Consider the following 8,375-nt stretch of genomic DNA (forward strand, 5'->3'; position numbering starts at 1 on the left):
TATAGCTGAGAAAAAGGGGACAGTAGAACTGCTGCAAGGCTGGAAATGGACGAGTAATACAGCCACAGCTGATTTATTCATTTGTTGTGCTTTTTTTCTTCTTCTTGAAGGAGAAGCACTTCACATGCTCCAGGTTTTGTCCATGATCATGGCAGGAAGTTGTAGGAAGCAGCTTCTCTGCACCGTTTTTTATCCCTTCATCACGAAATGCTGTTGTAATTTTTGTGTTGGACTTGTGCTGTATCTCTTCTTGCTAGGTGTTTGTGTCCCTGCGGGGAAGTCGTCTCGCTCGTATCTTCATCTCCGTGTTTTAAAGCGAGATCCTGTAGGAGCTGTAGGGTAGAAGACGAGACGCTGTGTGCTTTTTGTGTGTAATCTGATGCCCGTGTGACTTTATTCATCCGCAAATCTGTAAAGACAAGTGTGAACATGTCGTATTGTTCTTATGCTCTTTTAATGGCAATCGACTGTTCTCCTCCGAACATCTCCACTTCTCACAATATCATGCTATTAGTGCGCACACACACACACACACACACACACACACACACACACACACACACACACACAAGTAGTAGTTTGTGTGTGAATAGTGGTTTGTAATTGGCTGGAAGTTCAGATATGAATATTGGGTTGTGATTGGCTGGAAGGAGTTCAGGTGTAAATAGTGGATTGTGATTGGCTGGAAGGAGTTCAGGTGTAAATAGTGGATTGTGATTGGCTGGAAGGAGTTCAGGTATGAATAGTGGATTGTGATTGGCTGGAAGGAGTTCAGGTGTGAAAAGTGGATTGTGATTGGCTGGAAGTTCAGATATGAATAGTAGATTGTGATTGGCTGGAAGTTCAGATATGAATAGTAGATTGTGATTGGCTGGAAGTTCAGATATGAATAGTAGATTGTGATTGGCTGGAAGTTCAGGTATGAATAGTGGATTGTGATTGGCTGGAAGTTCAGGTGTGATTAGTGGATTGTGATTGGCTGGAGGTTCAGATATCAATAGTGGATTGTGGTTGGCTGGAAGTTCCCTGTACTGTACATTACCACTGCTGTTTGTCTTCCATTATTACTATGTGATCTGTGTATAGTTACCTGATGGCCACTCAAAATTTTTGCCTCTTGTGCTATTTACACTGAGCTGGACTCTACTCATTACCTCAACTGCACAATGCCCAAGTTCAATTCAATCTAATTTGATCTAACAATAATATCATGTAAAGCATCAAGAGTGCTTATAAACAGGCTACAATGTAACTGTGAGGGAATCAAACATTGTTGATTCGCAACATCACCATCGTTGTGTTGAACTCCTGGTTTTGGTTTGTTGTCGTTTTTCCAGGATGGATGTTCGAGGAGAGAGAAAAATACTATTATTTTGACCATCAGGTGATCAGAATAGCTGTAAAACGCTGTCTCGGTGCAAAATCCAGGCTTTGCCATCAAGTCCATATTTTCGTATGTTATTTTTTGCCATTAAGTTTGAAACTGCGCCTCTTTCCAGGTGCTAATGGAGGAGCAGAATTTGTCCGTCGGCTCTACCATCAGAGAGAAGAAAGAGCGCGACTGAGCACCGAAAGAGACGTTTGAGACGAATGCAAATATGCCAGCAGTTCCACGAGGCCGATAACGACCGTATTCAAATCCAAATCTCTAATTAATGCGCCGCTTGGTGGCAGGACGGGGTTGCTTAGCAACAGCTGAAGCGAGGGTCTTCGAAGTGGAGTAGTATCGTGAAGGATAAATGAAAAAATAAACCTTCTAAAGGAAATGGGTCGTTCTTCTTTTTTTTTCTTCAGTACGATCGGTGACACCTTTAGCTTTTTGAAGGGACGTTTTACGTCGTTACAGTTGCTAACATGACGCACGTAGCTTAACCGGTACGTCTAAAGCCGTCTGTGATCCGGTGTCACGTCTCCTGTTCTCTGTTCTTAATCCGAGACCCTTTTGTGTTCATCCCGCTTTGTCTGAACGCTTGCCGGAGCGAATTCCTTGTTTCCGTGCTCTTTTTCCGTGAGGAGGACAGAAGGGATAACCTTGGGATAAGTCGGGGACGGGGCTGTGAATCAGGCCGAGCCGTGGTAATTTATTGAAAAGGACAGATAAGGTATTGTGCAGTGCAAGCAGTTTTACACACACACACACACACACACACACACACACACACACACACACACACACACACACACACATACATCATCTGAGGTACAGTTTCAGAACCATGTGCAGAAAAACACGCGCACACACATAAACGGCTACTCGTTAATATTTCATCTGCAAGTCCCAGTGAGCTTCAGAGGAACCCGAGCTGAGACTCCAACGCTTTATACACAGACGCTCGCTTGCAATATCGTCCCTGGTAAACTTCCAGGAATTGTCCTGGGTCCTGAGCAAATGCTCCTGCTCGAGTCTTCAGTGCAAAATAAATCACGCTGGTTAAAAAAAAACAACAACAACAAAAACAAAACAAGCCAGACTGTGGATTCGATTTCTACATGAACATACCTGATATACCATGTGACCATGGGACCATAATTACCCTCAGGGTGCTTGGCTTGTCTGATAGGGGGCTGTTGTGACATTTCATGGCGTTAGCAAAAATAATTTTCATTTTTGAAACGCCTCAGATTGTAGCTTCGGTTCTGACTCCTGATTGGCTGAGACACGTTCGCTGCAGTGGCTCAGGACTTCGACATCCTGACCATCCTGTGGACGCAACGCGACCGAGCAGTCGACTTCCTGCAATAAAGCTCCGGGATTTAAACCGATAAACCTGTGTCACGCTCCAGCCGGTTCATCTTGGCTCGTTTTGTTGCTAAGCGACCGGAGCTTCCAGGCTAAAGGGCCGCACCGTGTGTCATAAAGAGGAATAACATTTTCAAAGTCGTGTCTGAAAAACAGTGAACACAAACATTTATACAAAATGAGAGATAAATATATGTGTGTACACCGATCAGGAATAACATTATTATTAGGCAGCAGGTGAATATTTTGTCCTCAAAGTTGATGTTAGAAGCAGGAAAAATGGACGAGTGTAAGGATTTGAGCGACAGAGTGTGACGTCTAGACGTCTGGGTCAGAGCGTCTCCAAAACTGCAGCTCTTGTGGGATGTTCCTGGTCTGCAGTGGTCAGAATCTATCAAAAGTGCTCCAAGGAGGAACAGTGGTGAACTGGTGACAGGGTCGTGGGGGACGAGGCTCATTAATGCACGTGAGGAGTGAAGGCTGGACGTGTGGTTCCGATCCAACAGCCGAGCTCCTGTAGCTCAAACTGCTAAAGAAGTTCATGCTGTTGATGCTCGACGTGTCACGTGTTTTAGCACCAAAAAAGGAATCAACACAATATTAAGCAAATGGTCATAATGTTCTGGCTGATCGGTGTGTGAGATCACTCATCTTGGTTTGCTTGTTATGTTGCTTAGCAACCAAACATTAATTCCATTCAATAAAGAAGTTGTGGATGTAGAGGGTGGCGCAGGGAAACGGGATGTTTTGGAACTGTGAGTGCTGCGTGATCATGTACCGTCTGCTCATGCGATTACAACACAAGACTTTATTTTGCTTTAAAAACATGGCGGCATTGAATTGCACGTAAAAACATATCAATTTTCCATCCAATAAACACGTATTTGTTTTGTTAAATGCTTAAGGTGCAACCGTAACACCTTTTTCTGATCCCAGTCACGACGCCGCGATCTTATCGGGTGAAAATCAACAGGCAGTAAATAAACACCACCATGTTGCTGTTTACACATTGCGTTTACAGGAGCGAATCAGGCATCAGGTGACGTCACGTATCTCCGATTCTCCACGCGGTTACACACAACGTGTTAAAACACCGGGTTAGGTGTTGAGTCATGTGTGAATTTCGAGCTGAAACGCAGTAAAAGAGGCTGCAGTGCAGATGAAAGAATCAGTTTCCTGTTTAATAGCAGTCACATGGCACAACCCCGCCGCAACGTTCCAGCAACGTTTCCAAAGCCTGCACGGTGCAAAGAGACGAACGTGTCTAGTTTCCACAGCGCTTTAGTTACATTCGAAGAATTTTCCCAAGTATTTTGAGAATAAACATTTTTTTTATAAAATAAAAAATTTACCGTAATTTCCGGACTATCAACATATACCCCTATATAAGCCGCACCCATATATAAGCCGCATGAATTTGAATGTTACAAATATTTGTATTTTTAACATGAATAAGTCTATAAGCCTCAGGTGTCTACACTAATGTACTTTACACAGGCTTTAAGGAAAGACATGTTACACACGGTGTAACGGGTGAAATATGTTGCTCTTCCTTTAGGAGCAGAGCGTTATTTTGGGAATAGCCTGCCGCCGCATTTTCCCACTATTACTGCGTGTTCAAGACGAGGATTATGTTCTTATTATTTTCTGATGCTCATTTCTAAGTTTCTTTGACTAACCCATAACGCTGTTGCCAAGAATAATAAAAAAGCATGAGTTTTGGAAACCTGTCTGTGCTTATATGATTTCTGTTGTAACTGGAGTTAGCGAGCTCTCCCTTCACCCAGACTCAACGCGCTACAACGGCTTGTATCTAAACAGTAGCCTACCAAGAAAGTCATTGTTCACTGTCTTCCTCCTTCCTTTCACAACTATTTCTCTCGAGAGTTTATCTTTTGACATCGCCGTGCGTTTAAAAAAAAAGTTTTTTCTCCCGATGCCGTGCAGCTCAGAAGCGTTTTTTCGTTTTCATTTGGAAATTTCATTGGTCTAATGTTATGGTGCTCAGTTTTTTGGCTTGAAGTTTGTGAAACCGGGAAAAACCCAGGAAAAATATATAAATAACCTGCTTCATTGTTTAAGCCGCGGGGTTCAAAACGTGGGGAAAAAAGTAGCGGCTTATAGTCCAAAAAATACGGTAGGTCTATGTAAAAAAAAAATTTTAATCTACAATCACTAGTATTAAGTGGTAGCAATACAAGAATAAAGTAAAAATGACAAGAACAAAGTCAAGAATAAAATATTTTAAGAATGAAGTCGGAATCTAAAAAAAATAATTTGAGAATAAATTTGAAATTTTAAATATATTGACTTTATTCTTATGTTGCTGCGACTTTATTAGTGTAAGTTTGACTCTTTTTTTCTCCAAATATTATGACTTTGATCTCTCAGTCACTAAAAATCACGTCGTCCCGCTAAAAAAAAGTCGTTCTTTTTAGTGTGTGAATCAGTGTAACCTGTAACCGGGCTACTTTGTGTGTGTGTGTGTATGTGTGTGTGTTTTGGTGTGTCAAGAGTCAAGTCAAGTCAAGAGGCTTTTATTGTCATTTCTACCATACACAGTTGTACACGGTACACAGTGAAAACGAGGGGTGTGTTTTGTTGGTTGTTTTTTTTGTTGTGTTCATGTAAATGATTTTGTGTGTATTGGTGTGTGTGTGTGTGTGTTTTGGTATATGTTTGTGTGTGTGTGTGTGTGTGTGTGTGTGTGTGTGTGTGTGTGTGTGTGTGTGTGTGTGTGTGTAAACAAAAAAGCCTTACTTTTGCAGCCTAATCCTGATTCCTCAAATCTGATTGGTCAGGACATTTTTAGAGTCGCACAAACAGTCCAGTTACAATAACAAAGTTACAATAAAAAAACACAACCTTTTTATTATCAGAGGTCAGTGAGGTGGTAGGAAAGCTAATGTAGCTAGCTAGCACAAAACACATCAAACATTTTAGTCGGGGGCGAGTCCAGGTCACTTGAGAGACGATCTCGTGGCACCGTAACCATGACGACCGACGCTTACTGAGAGAGCGGGATGTAAACGTTTCCGCGTGTTTGCGTGAAGTCGTAAATAATGAAAGTATTTCATCTCTAGAGACGTGGAATATTTAACACCTCGCTGCTTGATATTTACCTCCTTTATTTGCAAAAGTATTGGGACACCTCGAAAATATCAGTAACCAAAATGTTCTGTATGATCATTGAATCAGTGAGTCACGACTCATGAATCATAACTCGGAATTCCTACTAGGATCTCCTCGACCTTCAGCAAGTGACATGAAATCAACATGTGCAATATAAACAACTACAGACTTTCTACAAATATAGTTATATAATAACTGCACTCTCAGGCTAAAAGTATTGGGACACTTGTCTTTTCCACCCATTTGTGCTTCTTCTCCAAACTGTTGGACACCACGTTGGAGGCACACAATCATATCAGACGTCTCTGGATGTTCTAACATGGAATTTTCTCCTGAGTTGAACTAGGAGACTCAAACCTGTTCCAGCATGACATAAAAGCCAGCACCATGAAGATCTGCTTTCTATGTGTTGGAGTGGAGGATCTCCTGGTATAGAGCTCCAATCCTTCTTCTTCAGGATGAGTTTTTTTCACTCTGACTGCACCCCAGAAGTCTCCTCATCTCACCCACATCAGTTCCTGACTTTACTAACAGTAACCTTGTGGCTGAATGAATCTCACACAAATCTCCATAAAAATCCAGTGAAATATCTTCCCAGAAAAGTGGAGCTCATTAGAAGAGTGAATGGAGACTAAATGTAGACTGGGATGTTCAACACTCTCGTGGTTGTGTTACATGTAAAGCGAGGACTTTTATCTTGGTGGACGCCGAACTATCAGACATTAACATTCACAGCATTTGGCAGAAGCTCTTTTCCAGAGCGACTTACAACTGAGCAGGTGAGGGTTAGGGGCCTTGCTCAAGGGCCCAGTGATTGCAGCATGGTGGTGCTGCTCATGACTTTCTGATCAATAGGTAATAGTTGAGGTAGTTGGGTGGTTGAGGCTCAGGGTTAATGTTTGGAAGTTCAGGGGTTTAAGCTGCCACTGTTGGGCCCTTGAGCAAGGCCCCTAACCCTCACTAGATGCAGTTACTCATTCGTCTGACCAATCAGAATCCAGAACTCAGCAGCTCTCACACTTTCTAACTCCAGTTCAGATAAAGTTCAGTTTCAAACAGCCTGCATACTGCAAGTGTGTGTGTGTGTGTGTGTGTGTGTGTGTGTGTGTGTGTGTGTGTGTGCTCATGCTTGGCCAAAGTACAGATGGGGAGGAAAAAGAGCCTTTGATTTATGACTGTAAGAAGATGAATAGCCTTGTGCCTGGATGTGGACACACACACACACACACACACACACACACACACACACACACACACACATGAATATACACACACAAGCCACATGTTCCTTATTTTTATGACCACTAATCTGCATTATAAAAGCCAGTGAATCAGTGTAACCTGTAACCCGGGCTACTTTTTGTGTGTGTGTGTGTGTGTGTGTGTGTGTGTGTGTGTGTGTGTAAGTGTATGTTTGTCTGAAAGTTCACATGTTTTTTGTGTAAGTTTGTGCTGATGTGTGTGTTTGCTGTATATAAAAGCCTCTTGACTTGACTATATGTGTGTGTGATTTATTTGTGTGTTTGTTGATGTGTGTGTGTTTTAGTGTATGTATGTTTGTGTGTATGTTGGAGTGTGTGTGTGTGTGTGTGTGTGTGTGTGTGTGTGTAATGTTTGATAATACATGATAGATGATTAATAATAAATACTGCTGCTAGAACTAATAAGAACAGGATTAAGAAAGGGATGGTGATGATGGTGGTGATGATGATGATAATGGTTGTAATGATAGTGATGATGATGGTGGTGATGATGATTAAGGTGATAATGATGATGATGGTGGTGATGATGATGATGGTGGTGGTGATGATGATGATGGTGGGGATGATAGTGATGATGGTGATGATGATGATGATGATGATGATAGTGATGATGATGACGATGATAGTGGTGATGGTGATGATGATGGTAATAATGAGGGTGATGATGGTCATGATTACATGCTCCTGAGGTTCCAGTGACCACTGTTCCTGCCATGTCTGTTCCATGGACATTCGGTGTCACCCAGATGAGGATGAGGTTCCCTCTCGAATCTGGTTCCTCTCAAGGTTTCTTCCTTATGCCTTCTCGGGGAGTTTTTCCTTCCCCACAGTCTCCAGCGACTCGTTCATCAGGGACAAACTTACACTTATAAAAAACATCTTCATTTTTAATCACCACATTATCTGTGCAAAGCTGCTCTGAGACAATGTTCATTATTAAAAGCGCAATACAAATAAACATGAATTGAATGATGATGATGATGATGGTGATGATGTTAGTGATGGTGATGATGATGATGGTGATGCTGATTATGATGGTGATGATAATGGTCGTGATGGTGATGATGATGATAGTGGTGGTGATGGTGATGATGATGATAAGGGTGATGATGATGATGGTGCTGATGATGATGATGGTGCTGATGGTGATGATGATGATAGTGGTGGTGATGGTGATGATAATGGTGGTGATGATGATGATAGTGGTGGTGGTGGTGATGATGGTGATGATGATGATGATA

At 42.0% G+C, this 8,375-nt stretch overlaps 1 protein-coding gene across 1 annotated transcript in view; it reads left to right on the plus strand.

Moving 5' to 3' along the window:
* The window catches only part of tanc2a (tetratricopeptide repeat, ankyrin repeat and coiled-coil containing 2a), a 122,242-nt gene that overhangs the window by 40,133 nt on the left and 73,734 nt on the right, over positions 1 to 8,375 (plus strand).

This window comes from Silurus meridionalis, chromosome 22 (assembly GCF_014805685.1).
Source record: "Silurus meridionalis isolate SWU-2019-XX chromosome 22, ASM1480568v1, whole genome shotgun sequence".
NCBI lineage: Eukaryota > Metazoa > Chordata > Actinopteri > Siluriformes > Siluridae > Silurus > Silurus meridionalis.